The 16,679-nt window shown below is 45.9% G+C and overlaps 1 protein-coding gene across 1 annotated transcript in view; it reads right to left on the bottom strand.

Annotated features, from left to right (window-relative positions):
• Nucleotides 1-15,826, bottom strand: part of ptgfr (prostaglandin F receptor (FP)) — a 50,692-nt gene extending 34,866 nt beyond the window's left edge. Inside the window, exon 1 of the mRNA XM_063065059.1 lies at nt 15,782-15,826. The gene's annotated coding sequence lies outside the window, so the exon portion shown is untranslated. The remainder of the gene's footprint in view (nt 1-15,781) is intronic.
• Between the last annotated feature and the right edge of the window lie 853 nt (nt 15,827-16,679).

The following is a 16,679-nucleotide window of genomic DNA, read 5'->3' as shown; positions in this document are numbered from 1 at the left end:
GCTGGTGAACGCAGCAGGCCAGGCAGCATCTATAGGAAGAGGCGCAGTCGACGTCCTGACGAAGGGTCTCGGCCTGAAACGTCGACTGCGCCTCTTCCTATAGATGCTGCCTGGCCTGCTGCGTTCACCAGCAACTTTGATGTGTGTTGCTTCACTAAGATAGACTTTGTTTCACTTTGTTCTAATTTTGTTCCTTATTGTGAAAAATTGTGTATCCTTTGTGATTTTTTTTTGTGAACATCGCTTATATGGTTTTACATGTTTCTCATTGCACCAGTGCATATATAGACATGTGCAGATGCCAACAAAGTCGACTTTGACTTTGAAAGACATAGCAACAATAGGCAGTATAAAGAAAACAGAACAGTACAGCACAGAAATAGGCCCTTCGGCCAACAATGTTGTGCCAAAACCAATTAAATTATGTATTAATCAACTGGCCAACTAAATTAATCCCTTCTGCCTACACAATGTCCATGTCCTTCAATTCTCCTCACATTCATGTGCCATCTAACTGTAACCGGGTGACCGTCGGATCTTATTCAGTATCGTTAAAAGTGTACTTAGGCAGCCATCCAGGTATTGCTGGAATAGTTGTCTGTGCCTTTACGGGAGATGGTGATGTCATTACGCACGCGCTGGATAGTGGGGGAGACCAGCTTGCTTTCTGCTGAAGATGCGTTGGGGCGTTGGAATTGAGTTCCGCCCGAGGCTGGGCATGGTGAGGAAAGGATTGCCACCACCGTATTAGTTCTGGTATATTTATACTGCATACGCAACTCTGTCCATACACAAGGGTGTGGATCGAAAGTTAAGATGAGATTGTAACGGCAAGAACTGGTTGTAAATTCGTTCACACGAGAAAATCTGCAGATGCTGGAATTTCAAGCAACACACATAAGAGTTGCTGGTGAACGCAGCAGGCCAGGCAGCATCTCTAGGAAGAGGTACAGTCGACGTTTCGGGCCGAGACCCTTCATCAGGACTAACTGAAGGAAGAGCTAGTAAGAGATTTGAAAGTGGGAGGGGGAGGGGGAGATCCAAAATGATAGGAGAAGACAGGAGGGAGAGGGATGGGGCTGAGTCAAAATGTGGTCGGAAAGTTGGGCAGCCGAAGAAATTACAGATGGGGGTTCGGCTCTTCAACTTTTCCACCACATTTTGACTCAGCCCCATCCCTCCCCCTCCTGTCTTCTCCTATCATTTTGGATCTCCCCCTCCCCCTCCCACTTTCAAATCCCTTACTCACTCTTCCTTCAGTTAGTCCTGACGAAGGGTCTCGGCCTGAAACGTCGACTGTACCTCTTCCTAGAGATGCTGCCTGGCCTGCTGCATTCACCAGCAACTTTGATGTGTGTTGCTGTAAATTTGCTCATTTGGTTTCGCGACCCTCTTCTGGCACTTAAACATCTAAAACAGATAAAGGAATTAAAACCCGAAAAAGTCTTTGTTGTCCTGAGTGTGTACTTTTCTCCAGGCTACAAAATCTGGTACCAGGAATGGGGCTGATTCCAAGCCAGTTGAGAGGGTCTCTGATTGTTGTATGCAGTTATATACAGTCCCTAGTACGGTAACTGGTGAAGACAGGACCGCACTCCCGGCGGGCGGAAAGGGAGAGAGCGCGATAGACCCTCGTGAACGAGCCGGGACGTCAGCGATGACGTCAGGACACAGAGTGGTGACGTCGACCCCGGGAACTGCGGGCCGTGAAGCCATCGCGTTTGCAGCAAAGGACAGCAGCAGCTCCATTTACAGGCTTGTTGGGTGAACTTTAAAGACTTGAGGTTTTACTATGTCACGCTCAGAGGTCACACCAGTTGAACTTGATCTGAATGAACAAATTAGGGAATTGCATAGTAGATATGATGAAGCCATGGCAACCATAGATAAATTAAGCAAACGGTCCTATGTATATGTCCCAAGGGAAAGACACATTGTTCCATTTACGGGGGATGTTGAGAAAGTCTGTTGATGACTTTATTGAAGAAGTACAACGTGCACTTAATAGTAGAAATCAGTCTGACCAGGATCAGTATGACTTTGTTATGTCCCTGCTCAGGGGTGCAGCCAGTGATGCTGGGGAAGACCGCGCAGACGACTTGTTCACCTGTCTCAGGGAAGCTTTTAGCGACAAGCATAGTGCACCCCAGCTGTGGCATGGCTTCTACAGTCGCAAACAGCGCGAGGGTGAAGATGGAAGAGAGTTTTCATATGCCCTAGTCCAAGCTCTTATATACTGAAGCACTCCCCTGATGCCATGATCGATAAGAGGGTGGTGCTAAGAGATCAATTTATAGAGGGGATCAGGGATCCTTCCCTCAGAAGGGAGCTCCACAGATTCGTGCGGGACCACCCCGAGTTCTCAATGATAGAAGTGAGGGAGGAGGCTCGTCTGTGGCTCGCAGAAGAGCCCCTGGGAAATACAAAGTCTGGAAAGTCGAAGTGTAGCGGTGGCCAGGCACAGTACTCGATTCTTAAAGCTCGGGAATCTGAGTCTGTCACACTGGATGACGTCCTTAAAGTGGTCGCAGGGCAGGGCAAAGCCCTTTGTGAATTAACTCAAGCAGTGAAAGATCTCACTGTACAGAGGGATTTTACACGTGCTACTAGCAGTAGACGTAATTTACAGCCTAGATTCACAGAAGATAGGCAACCAATATGTTTCAAGTGTCAGGTGGGGGGGCATCTGGCCAAGAATTGCCCACGGAAGCGGGGTGCAAGGGAAGTGGAGTCTGCATCCTCCTGCCCTCAAGAGGTTGGGAGTCGGGCAATTCGGCGGAACCTCAGATACAGATACAGGTAGTCAGGTAAGCGCCCTGACCGAGCAGTTCATTGGGGCACACTTGAATGGAGAGGACGAGGATATGTTGTCCACTGCTGGGTGGCTTAGGCTAACAGTTGCAAACGGTCTTGATATTCCTTACCTTGAGTATCTAGAGCTAGAGGTTCAAGCAATGGGCATGAAGATACCAAATTGTGGTTTTCTAGTAGTCAGGGATCCTGTGAGCACTGAACCACCTATCCCATGTATTGTAGGCATGAACATTATCCGCCAGTGTAGGCAACTTGTCTGCGCAGAGTTTGACACAACCCTAGTAGGGAAGCTGGATTCTGATTGGAGAGATGTTTTCCAGAAAGTGCAGGTGCACACTACCGAAAAGAAAGCAGTAGTCCAGGTATTGGGAAAAGATACTGAGCAAATACCTGCTGGATCTGTAGTCACCATTGCGGCTAGTAAGGCCACTGGCGATGCTAGTAGTGACCATAAAATGTTACTTGAGCCATTTAACGCCCCTTTACTGGGAGGTATTGTAGTCGTTCCTACGCTTATTGACTCTGGTAATCGTATAGTGCCAGTACAGATTTTAAATCTCTCTCGAGAGGATGTACGGCTCACACCTAGGACCCGGCTGGGATCCTGTCAAAGGTGGAGTGCGTGGATAGTGATCCACAATGTGCAGTAAGATTTCAGTGGATCTCAGCCGGCATTGATCACGTGAGTGGGCGTAAGGGAGAAGTGTAGTAATCACAAGTGAAAGTCAATTCTAGACAAGCTGGACACTGGGGGTGGTGAAGGACAACAAGCTCAGCGAAGAGCTTTACTGGTTAAGTACCTGGATATCTTTGCAGTTGAAGAGGAAGACCTTGGGTACACTGACAAGGTGAAACATGAAATTCGGTTAATTGATGACGAGCCTGTTTCACGGCCATACCGTCGCGTTCCGCCGAACCAGTACAATGAAGTGAAAGAGCACATCTCAAAGTTACTGAGGAAGGACGTGATTCAGGAGAGCAATAGTGCGTATGCCTCGCCTGTGGTGTTGGTCCGGAAGGCGGATGGTAGCATAAGACTGTGTGTATATTATCGGAGACTGAATCTTAAGACCAGAAAGGACGCGTTCCCGCTCCCGCGTATTGATGAGAGTTTTGATGCCCTGCAGGACGCGCAATTTTTCTCGACAATAGACCTTGCGAGTGGTTACCACCAAATGGCGGCAGAGGAGCGTGGTAGACATAAGACTGATTTTTCGACCCCGTTTGGTCTGTATGAATATCTTCGCATGCCGTTTGGGGTCTGCAATGGACCGGCGACTTTTCAAAGGCTCATGCAGGCAACCATGAATGACTTAGTCTTCCAAATCATGCTTGTGTACTCGGATGATATTCTGGTGTATTCACAGACTTTCCAGGAACACTTGGAGAGGCTCGACACTGTGTTTAAGCACCTCCAGGAGACTGGTCTGAGAAGTGTCATTTTCTGCAGTCAGAAGTCAAGTTCTTAGGACACCAGATATCAGCCAACGGGGTAGGCACCGATCCTGAGGAGGTCTCAGCTGTTCAGCGGTGGCCGGTACCATCTACAGTTCAGGACTTAAAATCGTTTCTTGGCTTTTGCAGTTATTATCGACGGTTCATTCAGGGATTCTCTAAGATTGCAGGTCCACTGCATGATGTAGTGAATTTGTGTACTAATGTAGGGAGTCCAAGTAAAACAGACCGGCTGTAACAACAGTCTTGGACGGAAGAATGTCAAACTGCCTTTGACTTTCTCGAAGAGAAACTGACCAGTTCCCCCATCCTTGGCTTTGCCGATTTCTCCCAGCCCTTTATAGTGGAGACCGATGCCAGCAGTCATGGGCTAGGAGCTGTGTTATACCAACAGCAGGGAGAGGCAAAGAGGGTTATTGCATATGCAACACACATCAAAGTTGCTGGTGAACGCAGCAGGCCAGGTAGCATCTCTAGGAAGAGGTACAGTCGACGTTTCGGGCCGAGACCCTTCGTCAGGGATGCCGGCGATTAAAGAATACCGAAAAGAATGATAGGAATTACAGCAGCATGAAATTGGAGCTGCTTACATTTAAGTGGGCTGTAGTAGAGAAATTTCGTGGATACTTGTTGGGTTCCAAATTCACTGTAATCACTGACAATAACCCTCTATCCCACTTGAAAACTGCCAAGTTGGGAGCAGTGGAGCAGAGATGGATCTCACAGCTGTCAGTGTTTGACTTCGACGTCCGGGTCGGAGCAATACCGTGGCTGATGCACTCCCTAGGCAGCCATTTGCAGGGGAGCCTGAGCCTGTCTCGGAGGATGTGGAGTTTGATGGGGCTGTGGCGATCTGTAGTTTGATCAATCACGGCACTGCCCTTGACCCGGCACTGGTTACCACTGGTCTTAACAGCTGTAGAGTTAAGCAAATTCGAGGCTGGGAAGCTGGTACTAGTGAGGTAAGTGGTCCGACGCAAGGGAACACTCCAACCCTCCCAGGTTATTCTAATAGGGACTTGCGTACTTTTCAGCAGCACGGCCCTGTGTTAGGTGTTCTGAGAGACTTATGGGATCAGAAAAGAAAGCTGAGTGGCCAGGAGCGTAAAACTCTGCCTAAACCTGTTTTGTCTCTGTTAAAGCACTGGGACGGTATCAGGGAGCGTAAAGGATTTCTGTATAGGGTAGTTGAGGATGAGAAGCTTGGGGAGTGTTACCAGCTTCTGGTACCTATCAGCTTGAGCAGCAAAGTGTTATATGTACATGACTCTATGGGCCATCAAGGCATAGAATGTACTCTGCAGTTGTTGAGAAGTCGATGTTCTTGGGTGGGCGTACACGAGGATGTGGCACGGTGGGTCAAAAATTGTCCACATTGTGTGCTAACTAAGATGCCGCAGCCGAGGATCCGTCCCCCCCATGAAGTCATTTCTGGTTTCCCGGCTGCTTGAAGTTGTAACTGTAGATTTCACTGTGTTGGAGCCGGCAAGTGACGGGCATGAGAATGTCTTAGTGGTCACGGACGTTTTCACTAAATTCACCCAAGCATTTCCGACTCGAGATCAAAAGGCGGATACCACAGCAAGGGTGCTCTTGAGGGAATGGTTCATGAAGTACGGTGTTCCTGAGAGATTGCATTCTGACCAGGGCCGTAACTCCGAAAGTGAGGTCAGAGCGGAGCTTTGCAAACTATACGGGGTAAAGGAGAGCTGTACTCCACCCCATCATCCTACTGGAGACGCGCAGTGTGAGCGTTTCAACAGGACGATGCGCGATTTGTTGCGTACGTTGCCTCCAGAAAAGCAGCGCAGATGGCCAGAATATCTACCCGAGTTGGTGTATGCGTATAATGCGACACCTCACGCAACCACCGGGTATTCACCTTACTATCAGCTGTTTGGGGTGGATCCCCACTTGCCCGTGGATGCTCTGCTGGGTCAAGAACAGATGGTGGACCGGAGACATGACTGGCTAGTCTCAGTTCAGTTCTCTTTAGAGAAGCAGTTAAGGAGGTTAAAAGTACCCTTGTAGTGAGCGAGTAATCGAGGACGATTACTCGAATGCAAGGGAGGATGTAACCGGGTGACCGTCGGATCTTATTCATTATCGTTAAAAGTGTACTTAGGCAGCCATCCGGGTAATGCTAGAATAGCTGTCTGTGCCTTTAAGGGAGACGGGATAGTGGGAAGACCAGCTTGCTTTCTGCTGAAGACGCTTTGGGGCGTTGGAATTGAGTTCCGCCCGAGGCTGGGCATGGTGAGGAAAAGATTGCCACTACCGTATAGTTCTGGTACTTTTATACTGCATACGTAATTCTGTCCACACACAAGGGTGTGGATCGAAAGTTAAACTGAGATTGTGACGGCAAGAACTGATTGTAAATTCTTTCGTTTGGTTTCGCCACCCTCTTCTGGTACTTAAACATCTAAAACAGTTAAAGGAATTAAAACCCGAAAGAGTCTTTGTTGTCCTGGGTGTGTACGTTTCCCCAGGCTACAACTATCATCATCATCATCATGTGCCGTGTCACATGACGAGGCCGATCATGGTCCATGGCCATTATTGTTCTTGGCAAATTTTCTAAAGAAGTGGTTTGTCATTTGCTTCTTCAGGGCAGTGTCTTTACAAGATGGGTAACCCGAGCCATTGTCAATACTCTTCAGAGATTGCCTGGTGTCAGTGGTCGCATAACCAGGACTTGTGACATGCACCAGCTGCTCGTACGACCTTCCACCAGCTGTTGCCATGGCTTCACATGACCCTGATTGGAGGGCTAAGTAGATGCTACACCTTGCCCAACAGTGACCTGCAGGCTAGAGGAGGGAAAGAGCACATTACACCTCCTGAGTACAGACATATCTCCACCTGGTCACACCATCTAAACATCTCTTAAAAGGCTTTATCTTCCTCTACCAGCACCCACATTTCTCTCTGTAAAAAAAAAGTGAATTAAAGGGTAGAGCGAGAGCTGGCAGGTAATAGGTGGATCCAGGTGATAGGCAGATGGGAAAGGGTTGTTAACCTGCCAGATATTCAACTCCATCAGGTATGGACCCACAACAGACTGCAATATTAAAAAAAAAACAGGTGCTGGAAATCTACGGATGTATCGTGGTCAGCATTTTAACTGGCTGCATCACTGCCTGGTATGGGGAAGGGGGCACTGCACAGGATCAAAATAAGCTGCAGAGAGTCGTAAATTTAGTCAGCTCCATCATGGGCACTAGCGTCCCAAGTATCCAGGTCATCTTCAAGGAGCGATGCCTCAAAGAGGCGACATCCATCATTAAGGAGCACCATCACCCCAGTCATGCCTTGTTCTCATTGCTACCATCAGGGAGGAGGTACAGAAGTCCGAAGGCACACATTCAACAATTTAGGAACAGCTTCTTCCCCTCTGCCGATTTCTAAAATGACATTGAACCTATGAACACTACTTCACTACTTTTTTTTTATTTCTATTTTTGCACTACCTATTAAATTTAACAATTTTATAAATAAATATTGTAATTAACAGTTTTTTCTCTATTATTATGTGTTGCATTTTACTGCTGCCACAAAGTCAACTAATTTCATGACACGTGCTGGTGATATTTTACCTGATTCTGCTTACAGCAGTGATGAAGAGTCATGGACCTAAAACATCAACAGTTTCTCTTCCCGCAGGTGCTGCCTGACCTACTCAAGACAATTTACACTCCCCTAATACTTGAGGAAGGATAGACTGGCTTTGGAGGCAGTGCAGAGGAGGTTCACCAGGTTGATTCCAGGGATGAAGGGGTTAACCTATGAGGAGAGATTGAGTCGCCTGGGACTATACTCTCTGGAATTCAGAAGAATGAGAGGGGATCTTATAGAAACATACAAAATTTTGAAAGGTAGAAATAGGAAAGTTGTTCCCATTGGTAGGTGAGACTAGAACTAGGGGACATTGCCTCAAGATACAGGGGAGAAGATTTAGGACGGAGATGGGGAGAAACTATTTTTCCCCAGAGACTGGTGAATCTGTGGAATTATCTACCCAGGGAAGTAGTTGAGGCTTCTTCACGAAATATATTTAAGATACAGTGAGATAGATTTTTACATAGTAGGGTAATTAAGGGTTTTGGGGAAAAAGGCAGGTAGATGGAGCTGAGTTTACAAACAGATCAGCCATGATCTTAATGAATGGCAGGGCAGGTTCGATGGGCCAGATGGCCTACTCCTGCTCCTATTTCTTATGTTCTATGTAATGTTTCAAAATAAAATTGTTTTCAGGTTAACATAAGCTATTAGTCTCACACCACAAGGATCTGTGCTGGCAATTAGCAATTTATTTTAATGATTATTTATTCATTGGTATATTGTGTTCAGTTCTAGTCGTCTCCTTACAGGAAGGATCTGGAAGCTTTAGAAAGGATGCAGAGGAGATTTACCAGGATACTGCCCGGATTAGAAAGCATATCTCATGAAGATAGTTGAGTGAACTAGGGCTTTTTTCTTTGGAACAAAGGAGGATGAGAGGTTTTTAAAAAATAAACAATATTAAGTAAGGAATCAATATCAAGACCATGATATGAAGATTCCTTGAAAGTGAGTCCATAAGTTATTGGAACATTTTAATGGTGGGGCTAGTGAAGTTACCCCTTTGGTTCAAGAGTCATGAAGCAAAGAGGATAGATTGCAGCTCTATAACACTCTTGTTAGACCACGAAGTATTGTGTTCATTTCTGGTTGCTTCCTTATAGGAAGGATGTGGAAGCTTTAGAGAGGATGCAGAGGAGATTTTCCAGGAAAATACTTGGATTAGAGACCATGCCTTATGAGGAGATGTTAAGCAAGCTGGAGCTTTTTCCTCTTCGGAGCAAGGGAGGATAAGAGGTGACATATAACAAGAAAAGAGGCATTTTTTGAGTGGACAGCTTAAGACTTACTCCAGGGTGGAAATAGCTTTTATGAGCAGACATAATTTTAAGATGATTAAAGGGAAGTATTGGGGGGGCAACGTGGACGGAACACACTGCCAAGAGTACTGGCAGAGGAAGAATCACATTCATTATTACTGACATATATCGTGGAATTCGTTGTTTTGCAGCAGCAGCAGTTCAGTGCAGTCCTCCAAATTACTACAAGTTATGAAAACTAATAAATTGTGCCAGGAGAAATAGTGAGATGGTATTTATGGGTTCAGAAATCCACTACAAAGAAAACAAGCTCAGCCCATCCAACCCCTCCTCATAACTGAAACTTTACACTTACTTGCATTAAAGCATCTAGCCGCTAAGAGCAGGAATTGGGAAGTTTCCATGCTCGGAGCTTTGTAAACACTCAGAACTGAAAGAGTTCTGGCCAGCCAAAGATCCAAGATGGAGGTTGATACATGCCTAGTCCTCATTAGGGGGTCAGAGGTGGAGAAGGTCAGTAACTTTAAATTCCTCAGCATTATCGTAGCAGAGGATCTGTCCTGGTACCGGCATGCAAGCCCCATTACAAAAAGCCAGAGCAGTCCGTCTACTAGAAGTTTGTGTAGATTCACCAAGTCACCAAAAACTCTAACACACTTCTGTTGTTGCACACTGGAGAGTATCCCAACAGATTGCATCACGCTCTGGTATGGAGACATCAATGCCCAGGAATGGAAAAGTTTACAGAAATTGATTGGCACAGCACAGTCCATCACAGACAAAGCCCTTCCCACCACTGAGCACATTTACAAGGAGCAATGCCACAAGAAAGCAGCATCCATCATCCAGGCCATGTTCTCTTCTTGCCACTACCGTTGGGCAGGAGGTAGAGCAGATTTAAGTCCCACACCACAGGTTCAAGAACAGTGATCACCCCTCAACCATCAGACTCCAGAACCGACATAGACAACTTTACTCCCCGCAGCACTGAGCTGATTCCACAACCTATGCAACACACTCAAAATGCTGGAGGAACTCAGCAGTCCAGGCAGCATCTATGGAAAAGAGCAAGCAGTTGACATTTTGGGCCAAGACTCTTCACCAGGACTGGAAAAAAAAAGATGAGGTCAGAGCAAGCAGTGTATCTTCTTACTCTGGACCAAAACATCAACTGTTTGCTCTTTTCCATAGATGCTGCCTGGCCTGCTGAGTTCCTCCAGCATGTGTGTTGCTTGAATTTTCAGCACCTGCAGATTTTCTCTCATTTGTGGTTCCACAAACAATGGACTCAACAACTCATTATTTATTTTCTTTTAAATCTGTTGGTAAAATCCCTCATTGCTAAACCCATCTTTTCTAGACCCTCCATTAGACCACAAGGCCATAAGACAAAGGAGCAGAATCAGCCCATCGAGTCTGGCCCACTATTCCATCGTGGCTGATTTATTATCCCCATCAACGTCTTCTCCTGCCTTCTCCCCGTAACCATTGATGCTCTTGCTAATCATGATCCTACCAACCACTGCTTTAAATATACCCAATATACTTGGCCTCCACAGTCATTTGTGGCAATGAATTCCACAGATTCTATTGCATTTCTTTATTTTCCTGTAAATCCCTACAAGAATATGAATCCCAAGGTACTATGTGGTAATATTTATGAACTTCGACAAAGAAATTTACTTTGACTTTGGACCTTAAGGTGATCAGGGGATGAGGGGCTCAGCCAGGAATGTGATTAAGTCAATATAACAGTTCTGTGTTGAATTGCAGAGCAAGCTTGCGTAGTTTCAGAAGGCCTTTGACAAGGTGCCACACATGAGGCTACTTAACAAGATCAGAGCCCATGGAATTACGGGAAAGTTACATACGTGGATAGCGCGTTGGCTGATTGGCAGGAAACAGAGTGGAAATAAAGGGATCCTATTCTGGTTTCTGCCGGTTACCAGTGGTGTTCCACAGGGGCCCGTGTTGGAGCCACTTCTTTTTAAGTTGTACATCAATGATTTGGATTATGGAATAGATGGCTTTGTGGCTAAGTTTGCTGATGATACAAAGATAGGTGGAGGGGCCGGTAGTGCTGAGGAAACAGAGAGTCTGCAGAGAGACTTGGATAGATTGGAAGAATGGGCAAAGAAGTGGCAAATGAAGTACAATGTTGGATAGTGTATGGTTATGCACTTTGGCAGAAGAAATAAATGGGCAGACTATATTTAAATGGAGTGAGAATTCAAAGTTCTGAGATGCAACGGGACTTGGGAGTCCTTGTGCAGGATACCCTTAAGGTTAACCTCCAGGTTGAGTCGGTGGTGAAGGCGGCGAATGCAATGTTGGCATTCATTTCTAGAGGAATAGAGTATAGGAGCAGGGATGTGATGTCGAGGCTCTATAAGGCACTATTGAGACCTCACTTGGAGTACTGTGGGCAGTTTTGGGCTCCTTATTTAAGAAAGGATGTGCTGATGATGGAGAGGGTACAAAGAAGATTCAATAGAATGATTCCGGGAATGAGAGGGTTAACATATGAGGAACGTTTGTCCGCTCTTGGACTGTATTCCTTGGCGTTTAGAAGAATGAGGGGAGACCTCATAGAAACATTTCGAATGTTGAAAGGCATGGACAGAGTGGATGTGGTAAAGTTGTTTCCCATGATGGGGGAGTCTAGTACGAGAGGGCATGACTTAAGGATTGAAGGGCGCCCATTCAAAACAGAGATGCGAAGAAATTTTTTTAGCCAGAGGGTGGTGAATCTATGGAATTTGTTGCCACGGGCGGCAGTAGGGGCCAAGTCATTGGGTGTATTTAAAGCAGAGATTGATAGGTATCTGAGTAGCCAGGGCATCAAGGGTTATGGTGAGAAGGCGGGGAAGTGGGACTAAATTTCATAGATTCACCACCCTCAGGCTAAAGAAATTCCTCATGTCTGTTCTAATTGTACATCTCACTGTCCCGAGGCTGTGCCATCAGGTGCTAGAATATCTCAATCTATTTTTAGACACATATACAGCACATCCCTTAAATGATTTTCAAATAGAATTCTGGTATCAACTAACCCTTAATAGACATTGGTGAGTCAGATGTCTGTACAAGTAGTTCTCAGCTCCAATTTTGTATTAATCGTGAGGAGGGCCTCCATTAGTCAGAATTGACCATAGGTATTGCGTTCTAGCTATCTCGATACATAAGCCTGGGCAGTACGATATGGAGAATAAGCTCCCCCTCTCCACGCATCTGATAAACCCAAAGGGACGGCAGAGACCGATACAGTTTGGTACCAGCAGCATCGCAAGAGTTGCCAGTCAGCATTGAACTCAATGTAGGACTGCCTTAGGGACTGGATCGTTCCCTTGGGGTTTACTCCTGGAGCCTTCCCCATGAGTGGGTATAGCCACAAAGCACTGGAGGTTTGACATCAGAGTTTTCTTTCTCCTAGATGAGCTGCCGACCATGGCTAATGAGCCCCATCTGCCCAAAGTGACTGGTTTTATGGCACCAGTAACCTGGCTTTTCCCCTTCTCCTATCAGTAGAAATGGTTCTGCTGGGCTTAGTAGCTAAGCCACATGTGAAGGCCAGGAGCTGGACTTGGTTGTTAGAGGCTATTTGAGGCGCACACCATTGGGAACATTTAATAGGTAGTGGGAGCTTGTCCTCATTACCACCCCTGGCTATAACAACCTTAATTACATTATCTGAATTTAAATCCCTGACGTTGAGGCTTGGCCAGAGCCCTCTGCCTCCAGTGGTGCTGCTCACCCTGCTGAGTTCCTCCAGCAGTTAGTTTGTTGCTCCAGATTTCAGCATCTGCAGACTCTCAAGACAGTCTCTTAACAATCCTGGTTACACCAGGAGCATTTCGGGTCCCTTGGCTAAGAAAGAATGTGATAGGATTGAAGAGGGTGCAGAGGAATGATCCCGGAATGGAAGAGTTAACGTACGAAGAGCATTTGATAGCTCTGTGCTCGCTGGAGTTTAGAAGAATTGGGGGGGGGGGGGGAATCTCACTGAAATCCATCGAATCTCCACCTTAACATTGTCTAATGGCTTGTGCTCCACCATGCACAGATGCAGAGAGTTCCAGAGATTTGTTACCCTTTCGGCCCCATACTCAACTATTTTTGTGCTGGCATTGGAGAAGATCCAGTGGAGGTTTACAAGAATGAACCTGGGAATGAAGGTGTGAACAGATGAGGCTCTGAGCCTGTAATCATTGAAGTTTAGAAGAATGAGGGGGGGGGATCTCATTCAAACCTATAGCCTAGATAGAGCGAATGTGGAGGTGATGTTTCCTGTAGCAGGGGTGTCTAGGACCAGAGGGCACAGCCTCGGAATAAAAGGACGTCCCTTCAGAACAGGGATGAGGAGGGATTTCTTTAGCTAAAGGGTGGTGAATCTGTGGAATTCATTTCCAGAGATGACTATGAAGGCCAATTCATTGGGTATACAGTATTTAAAGTGAAGGTTGATAATTAAGGGTGCAGAGATTATGGGAAGAAGGCTGGAGAAAGGAGTTGAGAAGGACAATAAATCAGCCATGATGGAATGGTGGAGCAGACTTAGACTCAGATTTAGTATCACTGCCAAATGTGGTGCAATTTGTTGTACTGCGGCAGCAATACATAACAATGAAAACTATAAACTACAATAAGTATATACAAGAAAAGAAAATTCAATAAGTAGTGCAAAACGAGGGGAAACAAAATAGTGTTTTGGGGTTCATTGCCCGTTCAGAAATCTGAGGGCGGACGGGAAGAAGCTGCCCCTCAAGTGTTGTGCGTGTCTTCAGGCTCCTGCACCTCCTCCCGGATGATTAACAATGGGAGCAAGGCGTGTCCTGGGTGACGGGGCGTGGTCGGTGGGCCCTGAATGATGGATGCCGCCTTTTTGAGGTATCGGTTTTTGAAGGTTTCCTCGATGCTGGGGAGGTTCGAGCCCACGGTGGAACTGGAAGAGTTCACAAATTTCTGCAGTGTTTTTTTTCCCCGATCCTGTGCAGTGGACCCGTCATGCCAGACGAGGATGCAACAGGTTAGAATGCTGCCTGCCGTACATCTGAAATTTGCGAGCGTCTTTGGTGACATACCAGAATCAGGCTTATTATCACCGGCATGTGCCGTGAAATTTGTTAACTTAGCAGCAGCAGTTCAATGCAATACATAATATAGAATGGAAAAAGTAAGTAAATCTATTACAGTATATGTAATAGATTAAAATCGTTCAAAACAGAAATAATATATAATTTTAAAAGTGAGGTAGTGTCCAAGGATTCAATGTCCATTTAGGAATCAGATGGCAGAGGGGAAGAAACTGTTCCTGAATCACTGAGTGTGTGCCTTCAAGCTTCTGTACCTCCTACCTGATGGTAACAGTGAGAAAAGGGCATGCCCTGGGTGCTGGAGGTCCTTAATAATGGACGCTGCCTTTCTGAGACATCGCTCCTTGAAGATGTCTTGGGTACTTTGTAGGCTAGTACCCAAGATGGAGCTGACTAAATTTACAACCCTCTGCAGCTTCTTTCGGACCTGCCAGTTGCGCCCTCCCCTTTACCAGACAGCGACGCAGCCTGTCAGAATGCTCTCCATGGTATATCTACTGTATAGAAGTTTTTGAGTGTTTTTGCTGACATACCAATTCCCTTCAAATTCCTAATGAAATGTAGTCGCTATCTTGCCTTCTTTGTACCTGCATCGATATGTTAGGACCAGATTAGGTCCTCAAGTTTCCTCAAACTCCTAAAGAAATATAGCCGCTGTCTTTCTTTCTTTATAATTGCATCAATATGAGTCGATGGGCCGAATGGCCTAATTCTGCTCCTGTGTTTTCATGGTCCAGTGAATTTTCACACGTAGCTCCTAACGACTACCCGTCCACCATAAAATCCTGCACCTTTCTGCAGAGGGATAAAAACAATGGAATACGGACAGTCGCTGCTTAAATACTTTTAGATATAAAAATACTTCTATATATACGAACATTTATGCTGCATATACAAAATCAGATTGGGGAATCCATACCCGCCCTTACCGCAAAAATAAAAATTTCCCCAAAATATACTCGTTAGGTTCTTCGGAGCAGGTGCTAAATTTGAAAAATATCAAGGTAATTTGCTACAACAAATTACAGGAGCAGAAGAAATGCGGAAATCTGGTTTCGGTAATTTGCGTATTTAGAATTTAGTATTTAGCGCAAGTGTTGATACAACCGCCCTGTTCATGTTGCATGGAACCTCCATCATCTCGGTCAAAGCTGCCGAGACCCGGGTTTGCAATGAAAAATTCTACCCCCTAAAACTGCCCCATCTTTCCTCGGGTTATTAACATGCTCCCCAGATTACACCTGCTTGACCATAACAGCGGTGCGTAAATTCGAGGGGAGCTCTCGCCACGGAGAAAGCAGGATAGAGAAAGGCAAACAGCCGCATCTCTGCGACTTCGGGAAGTTCCAGGGTCAGGCGTCCGTATTAAATCCGAAATCTATATATCGCTTTACAAGTTCGAATGTGTTAAAAATGAAGTTTCTAAAGCGGTGTTTCCGCAATCTTGTTCTAATCAGAATTCTCGCGGTTTTAGTGTCGATATAAACTGAATTCGGCTTTCAGAAACGTCCATACCGTAAAAGATTAAATGCTTACTTGCATGCTCCGTGCGGTCCAAAACCCCGATGCTGCTCCTCGCAGCGACCGCTCCCAGTGGGTGCGGACAGTGAACCCGCCGAGTTAAGCTGGAGTCCAGAGCACTGCCTCGGCCAGGATTGGATCCTGCTCCCTACGCCGCCCAGTGACGCGGCCGAGCTGAGCACCACTTCCCCCGGGAGACAGGATTTCTCTAAGAACGCAAGCTGCGGAAAGTTAGAAACTCAGACAAATCCATCAGGGGCACCAGCCTCCCCAGAATCGAGGACATCTTCAAAAGGGGATGCCTCAACAAGTCCGTATCCATCATTTAAGGACCCCCGTCTCCCATGGCATGCTCTCCTCTCAGTGATATAATCACCGCGGAGGTGCAGAGCCTTAAGAGACGCACTCGGAGGTTCAGGAGCAACTTCTTCCCGTCCACCATTAGATTCTGAATGGACAATGAACCCAGGAACACCACCGCGCTACCTTTTTTTTTCCTGTTTGCCCTACTTATTTAATTTATTTTTATATATACAGTACTTGTAATTTATTTTTATCATATTTTACAATGTACTGCTGCTGCAAAACAACAAATTTTAGAATCAGAATCAACTTTAATATCACGGCATATGTTGTGAGACATTTTGTCTTTGTGGCAGCAGTACATTGCGATACATAATAATAGGAAAAAAATGTAAATTACGTAAATTAACTAAGTAATGCAAAAACAGAAATAAAGAAAGTAGAGGTAGTGTTCATATGTTCAATGTCCATTCAGAAATCAGGTGGCAGAGGGGAAGAAACTGTTCCTGAATCGCTGAGTGAGTGCCTCCTGTACCTCCTTCCTGATGGTAGCAATGAGAACAAGGCATGACCTGGGTGACGGGGGTCTTTAATGATGGACGCCAACTTT

Source organism: Mobula hypostoma, chromosome 12 (assembly GCF_963921235.1).
Source record: "Mobula hypostoma chromosome 12, sMobHyp1.1, whole genome shotgun sequence".
In the NCBI taxonomy this organism is placed as follows: domain Eukaryota; kingdom Metazoa; phylum Chordata; class Chondrichthyes; order Myliobatiformes; family Myliobatidae; genus Mobula; species Mobula hypostoma.
The sequence above is the reverse complement of the archived record's forward strand: the minus strand, read 5'-3'. Positions and strand labels throughout refer to the sequence as shown.